Raw genomic sequence first — 26,548 nt, 5'->3', positions numbered from 1 at the left:
CCAATTTCCATATCCCTTTATATTGCGTTCACTAAGATGCCCATCTAAGAGCTTTTTGAACTTATCAACACTCTCAGCTGACACCACCAATTGTGATGGGATTGAGGGATGAAATTAAGAGATCTATTAGTAAAATGCAGCACTCTTTATGCATAGTACACACAGTAAGGCACACATTTAACCCCTTGATCGTCATAGATGTTAAATCCTTCCCAGCAAGTGCCATTAATACAATGACAGTGTATAGTATTATCACTTATCACTGTATCAATGTCACTAGTGATGTCAGTGTCAGTTAGTCAGTTCCCCCCAGTGTCAGTTAGTGTCAGATTGCCTGTCCCACTATTGCAGTCGCAATATAAGTCACTGATCACTGCCATTAGTACTATAACCACTTGACCTTCGGAAGGTTTTACCCCCTTTATGACTAGACCATTTTTTGCTATTTAGCACTGTGCTACTGGCTATTGCTCGGTCATGCAACATTGTATGCAAATAAAACATTAATTTTGTTTTGTTTTTTTTCACACAGAGCTTTCTTTTAGTGGTATTTGACCTCTATCTTTAGGAAAATTTATACATATAGGATCCCCTTTTTGTTTACAATAATCCTAACTATAGATTAGGTCAGCCCTCAAAATTTCCACTTGCTCGCTCGCATTGGGCAAGTGGAAATAAGGTGGGGGCAAGCAGTGCCGGGACAAGGGGTGGGTGGGAGGGGCGGCAGTGGGGGCAGTCACAAGCACCGATCTCTCTGTATGACTTTCAATGAAGCAGCTGGAAGCAGTGGAATGGAGAATAGAAGCGGCTTCAAGCTACTGCATTGAAAGACATATAGGGACATCAGTGTTCCATTTCTGTCTGGCCCCCCCCCCCACTATGTGCTCCTCGGTGCCCAGCCCCTCCCCCCATCCTCTGCACCAATAGCAGAGGAGGGGAGGGAGGCTGGAGCTGCTCTGCCTACCCCTGTGCCTGCCCACACTCCAGTCCATGCAGCTTCAGAGGATGTGAGGGTGGGAAATTGAACACAGAGCAGCCGACAGCTCTTATGCATCTGACTGAGCATGTGACCTCTCATCCCTCCACCCCTCCCTCCCTTCCTTTCTTCCACCCACCTCTCCCTTCCTTTCACCCCTCCTTTCCACCCACCTCTGTCTTCCTTCCTTCCACTCCTCCCTTCCTTCCACCCTTCCCTTCCTTCCTTCCACCCCTCTCTTCCTTCCTTCTTTCTTTCCTTCCTTCCACCCACCCCTCCCTTCCTTCCTTCACTTTTTTCCACCCCTCCCTCTCTTCCTTCCTTCCTTCCTCCCTTCCTTCCACTCCTCCCTTCCTTAATTCCTTCCTTCCACTTACCCCTCCCTTCCTTCCTTCCACCCCTTACTTCCACCCACCCCTCTCTTCTTTCCTTCCATCCACCCTGTCCTTCCTTCCACTCCTCCCTCCCTCCCCGCCTTCCATCCACCCCTCCTTCCACCCCTCCCTTCCTTTCCACCCCTTCCTTCCACCCCTCCCTCCCTCCCACCCTTCCTTCCCACCCCTTCCTTCCCACCCCTTCCTTTCATGCCTCCATGCCATTTCATGAGATAACTTACGAGTGTGTGTTTAGGGGCAGAATTAAGGGCAGGGCAGGGTAGTGGTTGGGTGGGACAACTGGTGGTGAGTAACTCTTAAGTCCTGGCTAGTAGCTCAGGATTTTAAATTTTGAGCCTTGGATTAGGTCATTTGTCTTTTCCACTGGTCCTTGGTGCATGGGTATATGCACCCTTGTTCTTAGATCAAGCAAACAGAATTTTTAGCTAAACTTCAGCTTTAAGTGTAAGTTCACTTTTTCAGAAAGAATGTGAACTAACACTGTTCCCCAACTCCATGGTCCCCTCTGGACTTACCTCCATGGATTATGAGTTGTAGGTGGCCATGCAGTCAGTGCAGTGCTACAATGATTTGAAATCTCCATTCCTTCTTCTTCTCTCTGCAGGGCTTCCAGGATGGATCAGGAGGAGCCTAGTCAGTGCTCGTACAGAGCATCACTCTGATTCATCCCAGAAACTCTGCAGGAAGAAGAGGAGGAAGAGAGGGGGATTTCCAATCCCTGCACTACTGTACTTTCTGCATGGGCGCTGACAGCTCAAAACCCACAAATGTAATTACAGCGGGGACCAGGGGAGGGGATGGTGTACTGCATTAATTCACCTGTTCTTTTTTTCTGAAAATGTGAACTAACTTTTATAGCTAACAAGCAAGGGTATGTTGAGACTGCCTGAACAATATGCTTTTGTGCCTAAGCATTGGACAGCCTCCACATTCATATATGTCTTATACTTATCTCTGAAAATGGAAACAACTGGAGGGAGTAACTGGAGCACTAAAGAAATCCAAAAACATGAGATGATAGGCACTTAATCTGCCCTCCTCCTTTCTCCACTGAAATTAACATATAAGACTGTTGGAACTGAGTTTGCAAGTTTATGGAGCAATCTACAGTGCTCTTTACCCTGAGGGTGGTCACAGGGGGGTTTATTTACTAAAGCTGGAGAGTCCAAAATCAGACTCCCTTCTGCATAGAAACCAATCAGCTTCTAACCTCAGCTTGTTCACTGAAGCTTTGGCAATGAAACCTGGAAGCTGATTGGTTTCTATGCAGAAGGGAATCTGATTTTGGACTCTCCAGCTTTAGTAAATAAACCCCAGTGTGTCTGTTTGTCCTGCCACTCTATAAAGTCCAAGCAGAGCCTTACTTTCCAATGGCCATTTTGGTTCCAATAACAATGTGTGTTGTGTCTACATAGACACTAGGACCATCCTTTTGGGCTACCACAGAAAACTGTCATAGAGCATTATTTTATCGCCAAATCACTGCATCAAGAAACAAACGGCAGACATTTCATGAGCTGTAAACCCTACATGGAAGCACAAATTTATGTTTTTTGTTACAAAACATTTTTGGAAAAAGGGTTAAATACAGATGTCTGAATCCGAGTATTATGTTCTCCAGAAGCTTGGTTTGTGTAGCATGACTTTTCATCAACCACTTAATATTTGAGGTGCAGGCAGTTCAGCAGTTTATGCCAAAAATGGTATTAGTTAAAGCTTAAGAATAGGATCCATACTTTTGGCAAGCTTTCTTGACATGTATAATACATTACAGTTTTATAATATAAATAGGAAGAATATGGGGGTGCAAGCAGATGGTAGGGAGTAACAAAACATAAAAGGCCAGAATATTGGTGGCATATCTGAATGGAGCTGACTCTTTATCATAATATATTAGACAGTGCTGTTATTGGAAATCTCGGTCTGCAAATAGCAAGTCACCGAGTGTAAAATACAGGTTATTAAGTTTTGTTATTGAGCCAACAGAAATGCAACTGTAAATTGATACAATGAGGATATTTTCTAAGGCATAGGAGTTCAACCCTTTTAGCATAAACTTTCATTTTGCTTTACAAAAGTTAACCACTTGCCCTCCAGAGGATTTACCCCTCTTCCTGACCAGGACATTTTTTGTGATACGGCACTGCATTACTTTAACTGGCAATTGCACGGTTTTGCAACACTGCAACAAAATGAAATGTATATCCTTTTTTTCCCACAAATGGAGCTTTCTTTCGGTTGTATTCAATCACCTCTGCATTGTTTTTTTTTTGCGCTATAAACAAAAAAATACCGACAATTATTTAAAAAAAAAAAATATTTTGGACTTTTTGCTATAAACATATCCAGTAAAAAAAATTTTAAAAATCAAATTTTGTCATAAATTTAGGCCAAAATGTATTCTGCTACATGTCTTTGCTGAAAAAAATGCTATGCAGAGCAATACAAAGCAGCATGCTGGTGCTGACAGGGGAGAGATCTGTACTGTTTACATACAGACTTCTCCCTTGTCAGTGTTTCTTAGCAATCGCTAGGTGCTGGCGGGGAATCTCCGTCTGGGACCCGGGGATCGTCAGCTGTAGCCGCTAATGGCAGCGTGGGTAGGGCGGCTCGTGCCCTACCTGGAAATACAAAATCACATATATATATACCTCCCTGCCACCCTGCAGCTGTAATTCTGCTATAGGGTGGTCGGGAAGAGGTTAAACAGTAATGAGACATTTATAGTGTAGGGCAGATATTGCTATCGGTTCTCTACTTTATATTGCAAAGTTAGTATATGTAGACTGTGATGTGGGGTAGGCAGTGTCCTATGGAGTGCAAGAGAACACCATGTATGGAAGAGACGCTGGTCACAGGAGTTTAACAGGTCACTTGAGCAGACTCTCAAAAGAATAGCCATATATATATGTGTGTGTGTGTGTGTGTGTGTGTGTGTGTGTGTGTGTGTGTGTGTGTGTGTGTGTGAATGGAACGCACAGCAATTTCAAACAACCTTGCTCTTCATCAGGCATATGTGTGAATAACCATGTAAACAAATATAATTAAATGCAGCAATGAAGTGGGAACCACACAGACACAGTGTCAAAATCATTGTATTTAATTAGATTCTAACAGGTTACACATGCATTGTCTGTTTGGTTGCCTTTAATATTTTTGTCCCTACCTCACTTTGTAGCTAGGAAATGCTCTGTGTAGTTAGTCCAACCCTTCTTCATGCTTTAGACACCACTCACCACATGTACGGTGTTCTGCTGAAGCTAGGCGCATTTTTTTTCTAATCTGATGTTCATCTGTTATGATCTGCACAAGTTTTTGGATTAAAGTGTTCTATGATCTGCAATATATGATTCGGATCAAGCTACTGTCTGCCAAAATGCTGAGACTGTACATTAGTTTATTTTACCACAAATGGATCAGTCATAGAGATCACACTTTAAGTGCTTAGATTGCAGAAGCAGAACAGATTAATCTGCATGATTAATCACACTTTCAGCTGATGAAGAGCAGGGATGTTCAAAACTGTTGTGCGTTTTGTACACTGATGTACATTGATGTTCTGGTAATACATTTTTCATGAGGTTTGAGAAAGAAACTTTGAAGTCCTGTTACTTCTTTGCATGATAGATGTCTACATACACACATGCACCTTACCTGTTATATATACTACTGTACAAAAATTTTAGGCAGGTGTGAAAAAACGCTGTAAATTAAAAAGGCGTTCAGAACTAGAAGTAATAATATTTTATTTTTATCAGTTACCAAGTGAAAAGTAAATGAACAGAAGAGAGATCCAAATCAAATCAATATTTGGTGTGACTTCCCTTTGCCTTCAAAACTGCATCAATTCTTCTAAGTACACTTGCAGACAGTTTTTCAGTTTTTGAAGGAACTCGGCGGGAAGGTTGTTTCAAACATCTTAGAGAACTAACCACATATCATCTGTGAATGTAGGCTGGCTCAAATCCTTCTGCCTCTTCATGTAAACCCAGACAGACTCTATGATGTTGTGATCAGGGCAAAACCATCACTTTCTGGTCTTCTTGTTCTTCTTTACACCGAAGATAGGTCCTAATGACATTGCCTGTATGTTTGGAGTTGTGGACTACTGCAGAATAAATTTGGGGTCAATCACACACCGTCCTGATGGTATAGAATGATGGATAAGTGTCTGCCTGTATTTCAAAGCATTGAGGACATCATTGATCCTGACCAAATCTCCAATTCCATTTACAAAAATGTTGCCCCAAACTTGCAAGGAATCTCCACCATGCTTCGCTGTTGCCTGCAGACACTCATTTTTGTATTAAGTTTCCTTGGCCAACTACTGCATCGACAGTCCTCAGCATTGCCCATTTCTTTGTGCTTCTTCAAAAGAGCTTGAACAGCACATCCTGAAGTCACAGTCTGCTTTGAAATCTTTTGTTGGGAGACAACTTGCTGATGCAGTATAACTATCTTGTGTCTTGTTGCTGTGCTCAGTCTTGCCTTGCTATATGACATGTGACATGAAACTATCTTCCACAATCTCACCTTAGTAGCAGAGTTTGATTGTTCCTCACCCAGTTTTAAGCCTCTGTAGCACTACCCACTTGGGAGGCGCTGCAGTTTTGAGTCCCCCTATAGTACTGCACAGCCAAGCAACACGCATTCATCACAGACTTGAATCCAAGAGATAGTAAACAGTCCTTGAGCTTGTTTTTTTTTTGTTTTATTAGAACTTGGATGGGGTAAGGGTTGTATGAGATGCCCAAGGGACATGCAACTTCCTGGAACTATGTACAAATCTTTACACTGCAAAACCTCTTTTTGGAGAGCTCTCCAGCCCCTCCTGGTGTACCACCCCAGATCCCAGATAAACCGCCTCTATCCAGCTGTCTGAAGGAATAGTTGGGCAAGGGGATCCAGTGCCTGCCTCTTTAAGATAAACAGTCCAGTGTAAGGAGCTAAGCAAGTTCTCCACCAGAGTGTTAATTTCCCCTTTAAGTGGCCCAGGGGGTGTAGGATTACACACTCAGTCTTGTTCCTATGAGCTGGTGCCTTGGTAGCTGCTTTCTTGGCCTTCCACTGGACTGGCTCCTTCCCTGCTGCACATGTGGTTCTCACTCTGGGGGCCTATGAGGTCTGAGCTTTCCTGTTTTCCAGCATCACTGCCTGGAGGTGAACCCCTTCCCAACTGGGCCCCCTCCCAGTGTCCTGCACCTCAGCCTTCTCATTCCATCTTCCACCCGAACTCCCCTGCTGCTGAGCAGGCTCTAGCACATTTAAGGACTGCCCTGGCCCCATGCCAAGCCTCCTGCTAAGGAATTGACCAGGGTCCCCTAAGTGTGCAGGCCAGCCCCTCCTCACCCCTGCCCACTGCTTCTAGAATCTTATAGAGCAGGGGGAGGTATCAGGGGACTGACCTGCAGAGCATTTCAGCCCTGACTTGAATTTAACCCTGCTAACTATTACACCCAGGCTGCTACTCAGTCCTCCTAACTAAATATTGAACACCAGCTCCCCCTGGCTATCTAGAGATCTACACAGCTGTTTCTGTTTCAGTTAATGACTATGTTTCTACCTACATATGAAATTGATGATTAGTAGCACCTGCTTGGTATAATTGGTTAATCATACACCTGACTCTAATCCTACAAAATCCCTGACTTTGTGTACAATGTGTGCAAGTGCAATAATTGATGCTAGTTTGAAACCAAAGAGTAGTCACACCTAATATTGGTTTGTTTTAGATTTTTGTCTGTTCGCTCACTTTGCATTTTGTAAATTGCTAAAAATAAACAGTTAAAATATATACTGTGTATATTGTATAATTGTATAATTGTATTTTTTAAAGCAGCAATATGGCAGAAGAGTTTGAATTTTATGGGCAAACACAGTTGGGGCTGAGATAACTGTCAAGCAGTGCCAGAGACTAACTAAAAAGCATGTCAGTAAGCATGTTGACCCCCCCATGGTAACTAACACCAATAACAACCAGCTTTATCTAGCTATTATAAATTAATATCTTTTGCCATTAAAATGCAATAAATGTATTCTGGGTCACATGATAAGTGGTGATGGGTGTGATATTGGAGGGGCCGGCATTGTTAGTGTATTCTAACTTGAGATCCAGACAATTGAAGTATATGCACCTACTGCTGCCTAGCAACTTCACAGTGACCAATCAGTACGCTAAATTTCCAAAATACCGCACACCTGACAGTTTAAAGACCTCTACTACATGAATTGATCCATTCAATGTCTATATTGTTTCACTTCTGACTAACTACGGTATATTGTTAAAATCATGTGGGCACCATGATACCTACACTATACAGCTGAAATAATGTGGACACCCCTTTAAAATTATTGTATTTAGGTGTTTTGAGTGAAGTGTATTGTTAATTGTACAGTAATTAAAGACATTTTCAACAACTGGGCGATTCCAACTTTGAGGCAACAGTTTGGGAAAGGCCATGACTGTGCTCAAAACTGGCTCCATAATGACATGTTTTGCTGAGTTTGGTGTGGAGAAACTTGAGTGACCTGCACTGAGCTCTGACCTTATCCATACTGACCACCATTAGAATGAATTGCAATGCACCCACCATCAACTCCTGACCTCACAAATGCTCTTTTGCCTCAGTGGGTACAAATTCCCACAGACATACTCCAAAATCTTGTGGAAAGCCTTCCCAGAAGAGTGGAAGCAGTTACAGATGCAAAGAGGAACCAAATCCATATTAATTTCTATGGTTTTGGAATGGGATGTCCAATAAGCTCACTTAGGTGTGATGGTCTGCTAACAACAAATTTTTAGCCATAAAGTGTATACTGTACCTACTTTGCATGCATTGCAATATATGATTCATGCAGTTTCCATTGCCTAATAGCAGGTTTACCTTAGTATAACTGTTTAACACTTTTATCCTCCATTATATTCTCTTTGGCTTTATGACTACTGTAAAAATTAACCTTTATTATATGGGCCACATATTTGTAATATTTCATTTGGTGAGTGATTTATTTGTCAAAATTTGCCTAAATGTATATGAATAGCATAAATGATTTTTGCTACAATATGACGTGTGTACGGATTTTGTGTAAACCCATTGCCCCCTTCTTAGTTACTTATGCTGCATTAAGAATAGAAACACAGAAGATTATTACAGTAGGACTAGTTAGCTGTATCAATGTGCAAAAGAGTGATGGGCTCAAGAAGGTAATTGGGTGTTTGATATAGTGGCAACCATTTATTTGTGTTTAAGGTTACATTACATAACATTACAGGTGTACATTTACGTAGCACTACCCTCGCAAGGGCCACTGGATTTGATTGGGTCCCCCTAAGCTGTGCACAGCCAGGCAACACGCATTTTTCCACACTTGTACATCCAGAGTCAGTAATACAGTCATTGAGTTGGTTTTTAGTTGTTTTTATTAAGTGGTTAACAACTTGGTTAGGGGTCTAGGGGTATATGGGATGCCCAAGGCACTATAGAACTCTAGGACAAACTTCTTAGCAGGGGTAGACTGACCATTCGGGCATTGCCCAAGGGCCTGGGGTCCGGTGAGAGGCTCACTGGGCACAATTCACTAAGCGGTATTGTCACAGTGTGAAATCAGGTTCAGAGACCAATAGCTATAGCAGCAGACCAACCAACAGGATAGGTAAACCAGCAGGTCACCCTGGGAGATGATACAGGCTCACCTGAGGTGTGGGGTCTAAGCACTAACCGGTATTCACCAGAGCTCCTGATGATGGAGATGAATTTTGCTGCATATTAGTACCAGGTTGCAGTTCTCAGGATCCCCACCCGGAAGTGAGGAAGCCAGGATCCAGTAACTGATATGGCAGGTAGGGATCTAGCAGAAGCATAGTCAGTAAACAAGCCAAGGGTCGGTAACAAACGGTAGCAGGATGGGATGAGGCAGAATCATAGTCAAGGAACAAGCCAAAGGTCGGTAGCAAAGGTATGGATGGCAGCAGGAGAGACAAAGCAAGATACTGACTGTAGAAGGCACAATAATCTGTTAAACAGGAATTGCACAGACATGGCTCAAATCTGGAAGTTCATGGGAGGAGCAAAGCGTTCAAGGTTCATCAGAAAACAAGGCAGAGGCAGGATTGTCCAATAGATCAGGCAGAGTGTTGTCCAGCATCCCAGGTAGCTCAGTGAGAAGAGTTACTGCCTAGTAGAGATCTCAGGTTCAAGTCCAGGCCCTGACAGGTATCTTACCGCACCCAAGTATGCAGTAGGATACCACATAGCATTAAAAAAAAAAATTGAATTCACCAAAAAACACTACTAAAATACCGCATGAGTTAATTAGTCAAGTCATGCGGTATTTTATTAATGAAACCATGCGTTAATGTTTCAGCTGTCAGCGTGGTTCCCCACTGACAGTTGAATGTAAAAGAAAGAATTGCCAGCAATTAAAAAAATAATTTAAAAAACGGCGTGGGGCCCCCCCTTTATCCATACCAGATCCTTATCCGAGCATGCAGCCTGGCAGGTCAGGAAAGGGGGGGGGACAAGCGAGCCCCTCCCTGCCTCCTGAACCATACCAGGCCACATACCCTCAACATGGGGGGGTGCTTTGGGGCAGAGGGGGCTCCCCCTCCAAAGCACCTTGTCCCATGTTGATGGGGACAATGGCCTCTTCCCCACAACCCTCGCCAATAGTTGTGGTAGTCTGCGGGTGGGAGGCTTATCGGAATCTGGAAGCCCCCTTTAGCAAGGGGGCCCCCAGATCCGTCCCTCCTATGTGAATGAGTACAGGCAGCACAGTGGCTAAATGATTAGCACTTCCGCCTGGCAGTACTAGGGTCGTTGGTTCAAATCCCAACCACAGCACCACCTGCCTGGAGTTTGCATGTTCTCCCTGTGCCTGTGTGGGTTTCCTCCGGGTACTCCGGTTTCCTCCCACACTCCAAAGACATGCTGGTAAGTTAATTGGATCCTGTCTAAATTGGCCCATGTATGTATGAATGTAAGTTAGGGACCTTAGATTGTACACCCCTTGAGGGTTAGGGACTGATGTGAATGTACAATATATATGTAAAGCGCTGCGTAAATTGATGGCGTTATATAAGTACCTGAAATAAAAAAATAAATGGGGTACATGGTACCGCTACCCATTCACAAAAAAAAGTGTAGTGTGAAAGGAGACAGTCTTTGACAAATCCTTTATTAAAAGAAGAAAAATAAAAGAATGTCCCCCAAAGTAGATCCAAAGTCAATTATGATGCCCACCACCACTGCTAGTAGAATAAAGAAAAAAAACAAAAAAAGTCTCCACTCCCGATGCTGGCTCCCGGCCGCCTGACTGCTCCGCTGGCTTGACAGTTCTTAAATATATAAGAGGCGGGACCACCTGGGGCATCACATATGTGACCCCGCCCCTTGTGGCGTCATCAACTGGGGCAAGCTGGGTCAATGATGTCACAAGGAGGTGGGGCCACACACGTGATGTAACAGGGATTCCTCCTGTCTGCGTGGTGGTTTGGTAGTTGCTTTCAGGCCTTTTGCTGGGCTGGCTCCTTCCCTGCTGCTCAAATGTCCTCCTGAGGAGACTTTAGGCAGTGGAGATCCTCCCATCCAGCAACCAGCCTATAGGTAGGCTCCCCTCCCCAGGGCCCACTTCCAGGCTTGCTCTCAGTTCATCTTCCACCTGACTCCTCTCTCTCTCCAGGCTCTGTCATATTTGAGGGTTGCCCTGGTCACCATGCCCAGCCTTTTGCCAGGGGATTGGCCATTGTCCCTCAAACATGCAGATCTGAGCCTCCTCCTCTCCTTCTCCGCCCCTGTTCCAGAAAGTTCTCAAGTTTCTGGAAAGGTGGGAGGGCTCCAGAAGCTCTGACCTGTAGATCAACCCAGCCTGTCCTGAGGCTTACTCCTGCCTCACTCCCAGTCTGACTTGTCCCAGGCTGCTACTCAGCTTCTATCTAAAAAAAAAAAGAAGAAAAAATCTATCTAAACCTAGAGGGTGTTACACTTACTATGTTGGGTTTTCATTGAAAGTGATGTGTTGTATAAGAGCAGGGCTGGGATGGAAACCATCGAAATTCCGGTTGAGAGCTTAAGGTAGAGACTATGGTGAATTCAAAGATCCACACAAGAGTCCGGGCTTTCCACTAGTAAACAAAGGAATGGAGAGAGACAGCATTCAAAACGAGTTTCAAAAAGAGAGTTACCAGGAAAATCCAACTTGAGATTCTACTGCCACAACTGTGATAACAAGAGGTAGTATGGTCTGGAAAATCCTCTCTAAAAATATAATATGTAAAAGTCACACAAGCATATACAGAATATCTACTGCCAATGCAACAATAGATTAAGAAAGTATGTCCAATACCATGTTTGACCTTTCAGTATGGTGATTAGTTGAATTCAGTGTTCATAAATGAAAATGATAAATAAAATACATGTGTAATGTATTGGGCTGCTTAGTTATGGTGAAGGCCAGATTTCCTAAAGTTATATTTCTGCCACAGATGAAACTTGGTTAAACTTAGTCACCTACAGGTGTGTTATATTTCATGGGAAATCCAGATCTCCCTGACAATATTTCGGGCTTTGTGCTGGCCAAACTTGGAATTCTAGATGTTCCTAGCCCCCCGCAGTTGTGGGTGATCTGCTCCACTTTGGGGTGGCTTCCTCCTCCTTCTTCATTCTCTGTCCTATAAAAGGTTTTAAAAATCCATTCTTTAAAACAGTTGTTATATGTTCAAAGATATCAGAAATTCATATATGGTTAAACTCCCCATAATGTATTTAAAACTATACATTTTAGGTAGACTGACCCTTTCATACAGAAATCAAGAAAGACATATGGGGGCATAATTCACTAAGCGGTATCTTACCACATCCGAGTATGCGATAGGATACCGCATAGCATTTTTAAAAAAAAGTTTGAATTCACTAAAAAATGCTACTAAAATACCGCATGGGTTATTTTATCAATTAATAAACAAATTAGACACTCATATGAGGTTATTTTATCAATTAATAAACACATTAGACACTCATATAAGTGAACTACACGCTTATGTACCGGTGAACCAAAACGAAATAAATAAAATGCAATAAAATAAGTTTAATTAAAACCAATGAGCTGCTGTTTTTCCACTAAAAAAAAGAAAATCAATATATGAGTCATAAGAAATCCTCATAAAAATAGCACTTCACTCTATATAATCATAACAATAAACCAACATAAGGTGACATGTAAATAAAGTCAATTAAATATATTAAATGAGAAAAACTTCCACCAAGGTGTAGCAGAGTGTAATAAAGGAGAATGCAGTCCACCACATTATTATATTATTATTATAGAGTATTTATATAGCGCCAAGGGGTTTGCTCAGCGCTGTACATTAGAATGGGGGACAAGACATGAGACAATACAGTAGCAAAACAATACACAATACACGAGGGTTAGAGGGCCCTGCCCTTTCGAGCTCACAGTCTAGGAGGGAGGGGATGGTGGTACAGGAGGAGATGGCTGTGGGGGATGACCACATAGATCTCTTATATGGAAAGTCTCTATATTTCATGAATTCACTCCAGCATCACCATGTTCTTTAGGTGACAGTCACCTCATCAGACTAATCACTCACCAGAGCATGGTGTAAAATGGGCACAACAATAATATCCTCCTCTTGGACCTGCAGTCATCACCACTCTAAGAGATTCAGTAGGTTCAGTGCATGATTATAAGCAAAAACGCACCACATAGCATAATTCTGTTTATAAATTTTATTGCTAATATCCCCCATAAAATAACACTCACATGGAAATAAAAAATAATGCGCATCAAAGGTATAGATAACGCACACCCTCGGAGAAAGACGTAATGACGAAACGCATCAGGTTGACCGTACGTGACGTCAGCAATGTTCACCGGATGTGATGTTGTCTCTCCTACCCGGAAGTGGAGCAGCGGGCTGTGCATGGAAGTGTGGTGAGACGCCAGTGGTTCAATACCTTTGATGCGCATTGTTTTTCATTTCCACGTGAGTGTTATTTTATGCGGAATAGTAGCAATAAAATTTATAAACAGAATTATGCTATATGGTGCGTTTGTGCTTTATATTCATGTACTGGACCTACTAGATCCAACATCAATCACGATGCCTGACACCATCACCCGAAAAGAGAAAAAAAGCCAGTGGAGCAGTCAGATGGCAGGAGCCAGCATTGAAAGCGGAGCCTTTTTTTCTTTTTTCGGGTAGCGGCAGTGGCGGGCATCGTGATTGACATTCGATCTACTGTGGGGGACATTCTTTTATTTTTCTTCTTTTAACTGCCTCCCACCCGCCATATATTAATATGACGGACGCAAGGGTGTTCTCTTGTTCTTGGAGGACGTCATATGATGTCCTCCCATTCTCACCTCGGACACAGCGGAAAACAACGCTAAAAAAGCAAATGCAAAAAAAGTGGAAAAACGTGGCTAAACGCCAATGCAAAACCACTAAAAAATGCTGAATAACTTGCGTTTTTAATGTGGCTTTACACAGCTAACGCTACCAGCATTATTAAAAAGCCCAATATGCATGGAGCCTTATGGTTTGACAAAAAAACCTGGAAGCTGGTTTCTATGCAATGCTGAACCAGATTTTGCACTTCCCAGTTTTAGTAAATGAATCCTTCTGTGTCTATGTCCTGTAGGCAACCATCTATATAATGAGGTTGTATAAGGTACATCCAGCCCACAGATTCCTCCGATCACTAGTCTCACAGTCATGGGATTACAACCACGAGTCATAAAGAGGTGGTGAAAATAAGATGTCCTGAAGCTCTGCCCCAATCCAAGATGGCTACAAGCAGAACGAGACATGGCCCAGAACCAGGCATGGTAAGTTGGAGCTAGATTACAGAGTGCTAGAAAACTGCTGCTGAGTTAATCTTGGCCATCCACTAGCCTTTTCAGTATTTTTTTCTTTTTGGGAGTTCAGATCCTCTATAATTGCAAGTGTATTCTGGGCCATCTGGTAACATCACATGTCCTTCACCTTTTGCTCCAATGTAATGATAAATGAGTAACATCCTTTACTGCAGTATTGTAAACCCAATCCAGCATGATGATGCACACCCAGGGGTTCATCGATGACAGCATGGGCTCACTTGAAGTTGGTTGAAAAATGCTGGCACCCATTCAACTTGGAAGAAGAGCACAGTCTACTGACAGGACTTTCTAAAGGGGATAGCAATGGACTGAAGGTATAAGCTTTTAGGCAAAGCTTTTTTTTTTTTTAAGTCCTGGGCAATATATTTTTGTTTTATTTAAATGAGGATATCTGCTTTAATAGCTTTCTTTAAAAAAAACATTACTTGTACAACATGTGCGAGTCACTGGCTGCTTCACAATACAATAATGCAGTTAGTATTGATAAATTAAGCACTCTACATGGAACCAAAAGGTTGCTTTTACAATCAGCCAAAATGATTGTAATACTGTGGGATGTATTTTAATAAGCCAATATTATTTTATATTGAGTTAACAGGTATCCTCTATTCCAAACTGTCTGTGTTGATATGTAGTTTGCTGCATTCTTCTACAAGTTATTCAATGCCCTCTGCTTGCAAATGAATTAGGGTCATTTAGCAGCTCTTCTATTATATGTAGCTACTTTCTGCCTTTAATAAAATAAAACGCCCCTGTCACATCCACCTCTGCTACTGGTAACTCTCGAATTTAGCACAACTACTAAATAAAGGTGCAAAATACCAAGCGCAATGAGGTTCCAGGGGATAAGTAGATAACTACAGTATGGGCAACTCCAACAACTCATCAGTATGGGCAACTCCAACAACTCATCTGACCAGCAATGAGACATGAGCATAAAACAACAAATAAAGGAGTGCTTCCCACCCTGTGGAAGTCAATAGAGTCACAAGCCCAGGAATAGCTAAAATAAATATTCACTTTAATGTTTGGTTAAAAATCATGACATGTAGAAGCACCCAGATTGATACATTACCAAACCAATGGAGAGGAGAAACACATATTTCCAGAAGCTGGAGGATGACACATAATCCTGGACCCAACAGTAGGTTGCTCAGCCCAGGAGCCTCAGGACAGTGGGAAGGGTGTGTGGATGGCAGTCGCTGGGATCACTGACATGGCGCATCAGCCAGAAGTCACATGTTCCAAATCCGGTTGTTATGTCATACACCTGGTGAGAGACTGCCAAAACAAGGGCTGGTGAGGGCAATTGAAAGCCTAGGGGAGAACTCAAACCATGTCAAACCAAAGGAGAGAAGCTGGTCAACATGATAACATGTTTCAGAGACTTGCACCTTCCTCAGATCATGCTCTGAGGGATGGTGAGCCCCCCTGCCCGCAGACCCCCACAACCACCGGTGCAAGGGTTGTGGGGAAAAGGCCCTTGTCATGTGGCCTGGTAAACTGCAGGGGGGACAGTCATTCGCACCCCCCCCCCCTTTCCTGCCCTGCCAGGCCTGTGCTCAGATCTAAGGCCTGGTATGGCTTTTTTGAGGGAACCCCACACTTTTTTTCTTTGAATTTTTTACTAGGGAGTTCCTCTTAACCTATGGATTAGGGGGTGGACCCCACACTGTCTCTTTTTTTTTTTTTTTTTTTTATAGAAATGAAATTTTAAAAAAAATGTGAGCAGGTCCCATACATTGTACAGATGTGCAACTTTGCAGGTAGTTTAAGGGGACCCCCCAGGAGTGATATTTAAAGGATTTTTTCTTTTTTTTTTTTTTTTTTACTTTAAGCAATGAAAAATAACTGCCCCTTTAAAAACAGTACAGTACAGGCCCATAGACTTGCATTGAGTTCATTAGGTTTGAATGTTCGACCGCGAACTGAACATGGGAGTGTTCGGTCCATCACTACTTGTGAATGCTTCCTTAAGTTGATTTAAAGGGTACCATTCTGTAATTTTGAAAAATACGATTATATTTTAATGTTAGTGTATAGAAATGTTCAGTAAATTTCCTAAAGACGATCTTTGCATTTTACCTTTGTGTCGCTTAACGCTTAAAATGCGCTTACCTTTTTACTATGGAACCTCAAACGTCTGTTACTTCTGAGGTCCCCACTAATTTTGTCTTCCAGAAAAACTCATTAGAAGGATAAATACAGTATATCAGACAACCTGAAGAAGAGTTGTGGTAGAGATTGTATAAAACATGTTTCAACCAGATATATACTGACCATTCCTCATGTTTTCTATGCTCCATGTATTATAATTGTACACTTTTTTGCATGATGTAATTTCAAAGACAGTGATAAGTCTAGAAAAATATAATGGTGGAAATTACCACATTATTTTTTTTATTTTATGGGCAGATTACTACTACGCCTCCTATTTTCGCTTTATACCAGACACCTGCTCCTTCTTCCAGTTCCTTATATTCCAAACAGACCAGGGAATCCAACAGAAATTACTTCTGGTGACCCAACTGGTACCTCTGGTACAGATTAATTCGAATATTTTGGCTTATTTCACAGCCTACATTACCTGTAATTTGTTTCTCTTAGAGAGTTGTCACTGGTACAAGTATCCTTAAAGTGACTGTAAAGTTTTTTAAATAACAAACATGTTATACTTACCTGCTCTGTGAAATGGTTTTGCACAGAGCAGCCCCAATCCTCTTCCTCTGGGGTCCCCTACCAGTACTCTGGATTACGCCACCTCTCTGTTGTGTACTACCATAGGAAGCCGCTGTGTGGGCTTGATCACGAGCCACGGTCTGTGTGTCTATTGACACACAGTGCAGCTCGACCCTGCCCCCCGCTCTCTGCTCACAGGATTTGATTGAGTGCCTCCAGAGCCATGGCTTCCACCTGTAGGCAGGTTGCCTACAAATTGGGTTTTGTCCTAGATTAGTTAGTCATTTTGCCCAGGTGTGGAGGGGTTAATGCTTCTGGTCTCCTTTCCTGTTTTTTTCTGGTGCTGCCTTCAACCCGGTGTGATATAAATAGGGAGAAGGTTGGGCCCAGAGAGAGCCCACTCCCATTGTGACTCATGCATGCTATCAAGGACTGCGGTCGCTAGAAGAATCTACCTCGGAACACCGGACATCCGGACAGCTACCATTCTGTGGGAAATGCCATGTAAGGACTCCTGTGACAGGTTTGCCTGGGCAGATACAGTCAGACATTTAAGATTAAATCGTTTACACTGTATGTAATGTGTAAAGTGCTACTAAAGTCTTTTTGTTTGGTTTGTTTGTTTTTTAAATAACAAACATGTCATACATACCTGCTCTGTGCAATGGTTTTGCACAGAACAGCCAGGATCCTCCTCTTCTCAGGTCCCTCACCAGTGCTCCTGGCCCCTCCCTCCTGTTGGGTGCCTCCATAGCAAGCAGCTTGCTATAGGGGCACCTGACCAGGCACGCTCCTGAGCCGCAGCTCTGCATGTCCATTCACGCACAGAGCCACAGCTCAGCCCGTCCTCTCCCTCTTCTGATTGGCTCAATGGCTGTGATTGACAGCTGCATCAGCCAAGTAGTAGTGAGAGTCCCTGGAGAACTGAAGCTCTTGTGGACATTGCTGGATCAGGATGGGGCTCACGTAAGTGGGACTGGGAAGGATGCTACACACATGAGGCTTTTTTATCTTCATGCATACAATACATGAAGGTAAAAAACCTTGAGCTTTTAGAACCACTTTAACCTCTTCGCGCCAGCCACACACAAATGTACGGCCTCCTGGTTTCTGAGCCTTGATGCCGAGCGGCCACACATTTGCGTGCAATTAAGAAAAACATATGTGCTGAGAGCGCGTGCCCTGCGCGATCCCAGAACACATGTACGGTACTCACGGAAAGGTCCCACTCTCCTCTTTTTCGAACGGGACCTTTCCCGATCATGTGACCGCTGTGACTGCGAATCACATGACCTTAAAACCCCGCCCCGCCTCCCGGCTTCTGAAACCCTTAAAGGGCCAGAAGGCGCCAACGCCAGGGGGTTAAACACATTTCGTACAAGTTTTAAACATTTTGAGCCTACTCTGAGATGCATGGTAGATTATGGCATATCAGAAGAACAGGGACTGTAAAGCACTTTGGGGTATGAAGAAAATCTCTCTACTAAAGGTTAACTCAGCAAGAAAGTCAGGGGAGGAATACAATTGCTATGGGTAACCAATAACTAGTGAAATGTACACAGTGGCCAGTTATGAAGCATGATATCTGGCGTGAGTGCAAGGTTCTCCAGTAGTGAGGGGGTTGATATGCTGGCTCCCTCCCCAGTGGTCGGTTCCCCCCGAGTTCAGGACTAAACCCACGTTATGGAGACCCACAACCTAGTCACAGGGTAAGGGAGAGAGTGAAGAGTTGACTATGAGCATGCATGAGGTCCACACAGATGGTAAGGAGGACCCCATTCTGTCAATGAGAGTGAGGTGGAGTGAGGTTGCAGAGGTATGTTAGACTGTGTGGTGTCCATTTTAAGTGCAAATACTTTACAGCAAGATGTGTAATGACACAAGACAGTACATGCACAGAGGAATTCTGCATTTCACACAACTACACACAGTGTATGGCCTCTAAGCCGTGGTGCTTCCATAATGTTTCACTTTCACATGAAAGCGGTCCCTACCTGTCCCAGGCATTGGTGAGTGTGTGCACAGTGAAAGGTACCCTACGTGCAGGGTGAGAGGCCCCGTCCACACGCTGCTCTCACTGAGTCCTGTGAGGAGGGAGAGAGGGAGCTGCTCTTGAGCACAGTGCTGGACAGAGCTCAGGTAAGTATTCGGGGAGGCTGAAATAGAAAGTTTTTAACCGTAAAGTGTTACTAAACCCACAACAGTAAAATCAGTCTGTATATGCAGTAAAGAATGCTTGCTATGCTCATTGTGGAACCTAAGGGGTTAATCCTCTGCATTGTGTAAAAAGGCCATTCAGTCCTGTTTTCTCTGCCCCTCTTCTTGTTCAAATGACCGCCTGATAAGACAGACTGAACCTGTAGTCACATGCACATGCTCAGTTTAGTGTGTATTCCTAGAGAGGTTTTTTTCTTTCTTGGGAGATTGCATGTGATCAGCACAGGGCCAATCAGCACTGTCCAGACAGAGGTTAGGGTCTTTGCATCCTCCTAGAGTGGAAAGAAAACTCCTACAAGCTTTAACCAGTGCTCTACTGAAGTCACAAAACTGCTGATGAGAAAAGGTATTTAGCAGTTTATATTTACTAAAATGATTGCACTTCTATGTTCTGTGTACTGTGGGAGACTAGATATAGTGAATGAAGGGTCCTTGGCAGGGGCGGACTGACCATTTGGAAACTCGGGCACTGCCTGAGGGCCCGGGGTCAGTAGGGGGCCCCATGAGATGCTCCTGGTACCTTTTTCATAGGCTTTTTTGAGTTTGGGCAAGGACACAGGGGCCCCATGATCCCCTATTGCCCGGGGGCCCCATGAGTTGTCAGTCCACCCCTGGTCCTGGGTTTAGTAATACTTTAATACGGAGAATGTATTAAAGTAAAAAACCTTCAGCCTACAACCACTTTAACCACTTTAGCCTTACATTTTGCTCTGGTGACAACTCTAAAGTTTTGGATTTCCCATCACTTTCTGTCTCCCTAACAATCATCACCAGGACAAATAGAGAAGGTAAATTTACCAAGTGGGGGTATAGCTATCAATTAAAAGCTGACAGGGGTTTTAATCCTTCCCCACTTTATATAAAACTAAAAAAAAAAGTTTTAACTACACACTTTTTTTAAAAAAAGCCTACAGCACTTTGTAGGCTGCTGCTACAGTATATGTCATCATTGTTTCTTTAAAGGTTCCCATATTCCACAGCATATTGGAACTCAATGGCAGAGAGGGTGGAACAATAGCATGAGCCAGGCAGGGTTGTCTTCATTCACAATGCTGCCAGTCTAACACTAAGAACTTGCTTATCAGAAGAGAGAGCATGCGGATAACCCCATCAGAATTCATGTTCATTCAAATGGCTGGAGATGGGAATGTGATCAAGAAAGCAAAACTTTGCAGCTTTGAAGCTAGTTCCATTACTACAGTTTGGGGTGGAGCCAGGGGTGGACTGACCATTTGGAAACTCGGGCACTGCCCGAGGGCCCAGGGTCAGTAGGGGGCCCCATGAGATGCCCCTGGTACCTTTTTCATAGGCTTTTTTGAGTTTGAGCAAGGACACAGGGGCCCCATGATCCCCTATTGCCCAGGGGCCCCATGAGTTGTCAGTCCGCCCCTGGGTGGAGCGAAGGTAGTTTTGAAACTACGTACATGAAGATGCAACAGGAAGTGAGAGGTCATCTCTACAAAGCCTCTACAAAGTCAAAGTCTCCACAAAGTCTTATTTGTTACTTGAATAGGAACATTGGAAGATTTCCCCTCTATTCTTGTTCTGGTGCAAATTGTAAAGTTTTGATTTCTCAACACTTTCTGTCCCAGCAATAAGGACCACCAGAACACATGGATAATCTAAACCTACCAACTGGGGACAGGGGCTCTAAAACCATTGTATTCTACCCTAAAACTAAAAAGAAAAAACATAGACACACTTTAAGCAGTTGTCGATAAAACAGAAAAAAAAAACTATTTGATATACAGTATAAATACCACAGGAATTCTATATTAAACAAATAAATACATAGTGTATATAGGATGACTTCTGAATATGCGTATTGTTTTGTTTCTGACAATAGCAGTTTACCAGGAACACACAAAAAAAAATTGGAACAGTGATATGCTAACATGGCAAAGGTATCATAAATGGCAAAGTCAATAACATTTTGGACTATTAGTAAAATGTGTTATATTAGTAACATGATGCTATCCACAACATTAAAAAAAAGAAAAGAAAGAAATCCTTGCAGTAACATTTTAAAAATTGTCGAAAATTTCATTTTTAGAAAGGGTCACATTTGGACTTTCTCTTTCCTCTGGCACCATCTAGTGGAATAAAATGAAAAACCTAAGAGCCCAAGGTTTTATTATGTACATTACAGATTCTTTTTTTCATTCATCCATACAAGAAATAGTTCATTTTCTAAAATTAAAATAATGCACGTAATAATTGTATTAATCCCATTAATATGTAAATGAGATACACTGATTGCCTTTTTGTATCTATTGCTCTTTTATATAAAAATAACAATACATGTTACTCCTAGATTGTAAACTCCCAGGATCAAGGCCCTCCTATCCCTCTTGTATTGAACTGTATTGATGCTGTATTGTCTCCTCTTATATTGTAAATCACTGAGCAAACTGTTGGCGCTTTATAAATCCTGTATAATAATAACAATATATGTTACAAAACACAGTGATTATTAATATTAATATGTGGCTCTTATTCCTTCTGATGATGTACGTGTGATACGAAACGCGCGTCAAGGAGGAGCCCCTGCTAGCCGTGACGTCAAGCCGCCAGATCAAGGAGGTCCGGCGGCCACTCATTTATACCAGCTGGTCAGTGTATATTTTATCATATCCTTTGTGCACAAGGATTGATTTTACAACAATATTCATGCTAAGTGTTCCTTGTTTTAATTTTCAATAAATTCATTAATATTTGACCTAAATACTACACTATGGGTACTCCTTTCTGCTCTATATCGAGCATTTAACTCCTCAGGACCACAAGGCGATTGTCCCGGGGCCCTGAATAATTTTCAGCTGATCCTGTTTTGGAGCCAGGCCTACCACAAGGGACCCCCAGATGTGGGCCCCTCTTCACGGAGTCATCCAATCTGAGCTTCTTTCCATCTACAACTGGAGTGACCTTTGGTGTATATGACACAAATGCGCAATTAAATTGTGCTTCCGGTGAGTGCGCAATTTACTCGTTTTTTTGCATAACGCCGGACTATATGTACCACGGGGATCTTATCAAGCCTTCTTTTACTCATTTGTGGCTTTTTCTGATCACTGAACTTTTATTGGACCATCATTGTATTGTTTATTGTTCATTGTGCAATTTTATTGTGCGTTTATATAGAGGAGTGGAGGCGTGTGTGGTACACGCCTTCACTGCATTTTTATTGGGAAAGTCATACACATCATATGTGGCCTATACCGCTTGCTAAGATCTAAAGTATTTTGCACCACACATACTGGTGCAACCATACGTTTATATCACTTTCTAGCGCTGCACTATTTGTTATGTTTTGTCAGTTTTAAGGTTTTAAGGTCTTCCTTTTTAGTGTATCAGCTGCTGTATCTCTTAGCGCTCACTGAACTCCCCCATGATTATTAATATTATACAGGATTTATATAGCACCAACAGTTTATGCAGTGTTTTACAACATAAGGGCAGGCAGTACAATTACAATACAAATTAATACAGGAGGGATCTGAGTGCCCTGCTCGTTACAGCTTACAATCTAGGAACGGAGGGGATAGATTCAAGCTGTTGGAATGCTTTGTGTGTTCTCTTGATTTAAATAGTGGTGATTCCTTTCTGACATTCTTTATTCCAAATTGTATGTGTTATTACGGGTGGGGCTCCAAAAAGGGTTTGATTCTTTATTTTGACTCCAGTTGTTGTAATAGTGACTTATCCCTTCCTTGGACCTCTATGCCTGGCCTTAAATCGGTATTCAACCCAAAAACAAAAGTCTGTTTTATTGCAGCTTACCAGTCTTTTAAATCAGAGGTGCAAAACCATGCAAGTGTAAAATACTAACACAAAAAAGTGCAGTTAGGGGTGTGCTTTTGTCCACCCCCGAAGGGGTAGGACCTCTACCCTGATCCCCCGAGGAGAAAGGCTCCTGAAAGGGACAAAGGTTTCCAACATGGTCCACCTATCCAAAAGGCCTAGCGGACCCCCTTCCTTATGGCTAGCCAAAGCCAACCCCAGGAACAAGGGAAGAAGGAACCTAAGGACCACACATCCTCTCCTTAGACTTCAGGGTAGGCCCGAGGACCCACACCCTCCATCCAAGTGAGAAAAAAAACACACACATACAGTGCCTTGAAAAATATTCCTGCTCCTACAACTTTTAAGCATTTTGTCATGTTACAACCAAAAATGTAAATATATTTTATTGGGATTTTATGTGATAGACAACACAAAGTGGCACATAATTGTGAAGTGGAATGAAAATGATAAATGGTTTTCAAATTTATTTAAAAAAAAAATCTGGAAAGTGTGGCGTGCATTTGTATTCAGCCCCCTTTACTCTGATCTCCCTAACTAAAATCTAGTGGAACCAATTGCCTTCAGCAGTCACCTAATTAGTAAATGGAGTCCACCTGTGTGTAATTTAATCTCAGTATAAATACAGCTGTTCTGTGAAGCCCTCAGAGGTTACATTAGTAAATAAACAGCAATATGAAGGGCAAGGAACACACCAGACAGGTCAGGGATAAAGTTGTTTAAGTTTAAAGCAAGGTTAGGTTATAAAGAAAAATATCCCAAACTTTGAACATCTCACGGAGCACTGTTCAATCCATCATCTGAACATGGAAAGAGTATGGCATAACTGCAAACCTACCAAGACATGGCCATCCACTTAAACTGACAGGCCGGGCAAGGAGAACATTAATTAGACAAGCAGCCAAAAGGTCCATGGTAGCTCTGGAGGAGCTGCAGAGATCCACAGCTCAGGTGGGAGAATCTGTCCACAGGACAACTATTAGTGGGGGACACAGCAAATATGGAAGAAGGTTCTCTGGTCAGATGAGACCAAAACTGATCTTTTTAGAGTAAAATGCAAAACGCTATGCGTGGTGGAAAACTAACACTGCACATCACCCTGAACACACCATCCCTACTGTGAAACATGGGGGTGGTAGCATTGTGTTGTTGGAATATTTTTCTTCAGCAGGGACAGGGAAGCTAGTCATAGTTGATGGTTGATAGATGAGCCAAATATAGGGAAATCTTAGAATAAAACCAGTTAGAGTCTGCAAAAGACATGAGACTAGGGCAGAGGTTCACTTTACAGCAGAACAACAGCCCCCTTTTACATCAGTGTCCTTAGCACCCCTTCCACATGATAGCCCCCTTTACATCAGTGACCTCAGCCCTCCTTCACATCACAAACTCATCTTAACAACACAGTCTCACCCCACCCGTACATCAAACACCCACCCCCTTCACATCACAGTCCTACCCCCCTTCACAGTAGTCCCATATTGTCCTCAGTTCCCCTTCACATCACATTGCCCCTAGCAGTCACAGCCCCCATCACAATCCCCCTTTCCTCCTCTACATCACAGTCCCTTTTTTACTGGCAGCCTTCCCTGCACAGTTTTACCTTGACAGGGCAAAGGCACTTATTAGCTTAGTGTCCTCTAGTGGGTCTCCTGCCCAGTTGTCGCTGTAAGCCTCTCAGTTAGGCAGCGGGCAGGAGGTGCTGCGAATATGAGCAGAGGGCAGGAGCTTCCCAACATATTATGTTACCAAGTACTCTCTGTGTACATCTACAGAATCTCCGGTCTGTGCCCTGCTGTGAGTCTGACAGCGGTGGCTGGGTGGCAGACCCACAAGAGGAAACCAGCTAATAAGTGGCATGGCCACGGTTCAGACAGGTCTGTTAGTCGGTATGTATGTATGAAAAACTTAATTGGTGGAAAATATACTAGGTAGACTGGAAAATTGCAAAGATCACCATTTTTCCATCTCACAGTGGGTGTCTGTCCACTGTTTTTTTACAGGTCTTTAAATAAAAGCTTGTCTCTAGGTCATTTACATATGCATGTCCTTACCCTTTGCAAAAGGACTGCTGAATAAAAAAGGAGAATCTCCAGGGCTATGGACGCTAAAGATTCAGTCTTTATTTTCTCCCATGGCTTTCCTGAATACACTTACTTCTTTTGTATAAGCATTTGGCCAACAAAAACTTGTATAAAGGAAAAATTATGGGTAATTTGGCACAAGGTGTATCAACTTCTTCTCACTTCTTTGGCCATTTTTTGCACATTGATGTAAGGTGACGTAAGGCTTGGATGCAGCTGCTTGGCGATGGAAACCCATTCCATGAAGCTCTCTATGCATTGTTGTTGTGCTAATCTGAAGGCCACACAAAGTTTGGAGGTCTGTAGCTACTGACTCTGCAGACAGTTGGCAACTTCTGCACACTGTGCGCTTCAGCATGCGCTGACCCCGCTCTGTCATTTTATGTGGCCTACCACTTTGTAGCTGAGTTGCTGTTTTTCCCAGTTGCTTCCATTTTGTTATAATATGGATTATTTAGTAGTTTTGTTATAATATGGAATATTTAGTAGCAAGGAAATTTCACGTTGGATGGACTTATTGCACAGGTGGCAACCTATCACGGTACCACACTTGAATTCACTGAGCTCCTGAGAGCGACCCATTCTTTCACAAATGTTTGTAGAAGCAGCCTGCATGCCTAGGTGCTTGATTTTATACACCTGTGGCCATGGAAGTGATTGAAACACCTGAATACCATGATCTGGAGGGGTGTCCCAATACTTTTGGCAATATAGTGTAAACCTTCCATGGATTTGGATATGTTTTTTATCACAATTTTAAAAATCCGGCCCATTGTCTTTTATGAGGTATCTGTGAATAGGAGACAAGTTGACCCATGGGATTAATTAGGACAAAAGCATAACACCAAGGATAAATATTCCAAGCAGCTTGTTTTTATGAAATATAATTCACAGTAAATCCACAGTAAGAGTTCTAGATTTGCAACAGCTGTTGTCCCTGATTGGTGAGAGGTGGGAAATTTGAATAGGCACACTTTCTGTAGTGTTGTACACAGTGATTGTCATATACCATTGCATTGTTTATAGGGGGTGTCAGATGCAATCCTATTGACCTAGATCTGCAACTGTAGAAAAGAGACGTTACCAGAAGTGGCAGCAGAGGAGGTAATAAGATGTTATTTCCTATTTAAACGCAGCAGTTGAACTAAAGCAGGAGAACCCAAGCAGCAGGAAGACACAACAACAGCAAGAAGCTCTACTGCATGCTGGAAGACTGCAAGCAAACACCCTGGGAAACCTCTTACATGCCTGAGACCCACTCCGTGTACCTTTATATAATACACCCCTCTTCTCCTCTTCATATTACTATCCTCTGTTCCCACATCTCATTTCTTTACCCCTCTGCTCCACCCCACAACCTGTACATCTCCCCCTCACTGCTATCATCCCCCTACTACTGCTCTCTTCACCTCCCCAAAATGTCTCTTCCACTCCTCCTTCTCATTTTCCTCTCCTCTGTTCCCAAAATCCATTCATTATATCCCTCTGCCCCTCCCAAA

The sequence above is a fragment of the Staurois parvus genome, unplaced genomic scaffold, assembly GCF_062004578.1.
Source record: "Staurois parvus isolate SC_StPar_1 unplaced genomic scaffold, SC_StPar_1.0 ptg000066l, whole genome shotgun sequence".
NCBI lineage: Eukaryota > Metazoa > Chordata > Amphibia > Anura > Ranidae > Staurois > Staurois parvus.
Note: the sequence above shows the minus strand (reverse complement) of the source record.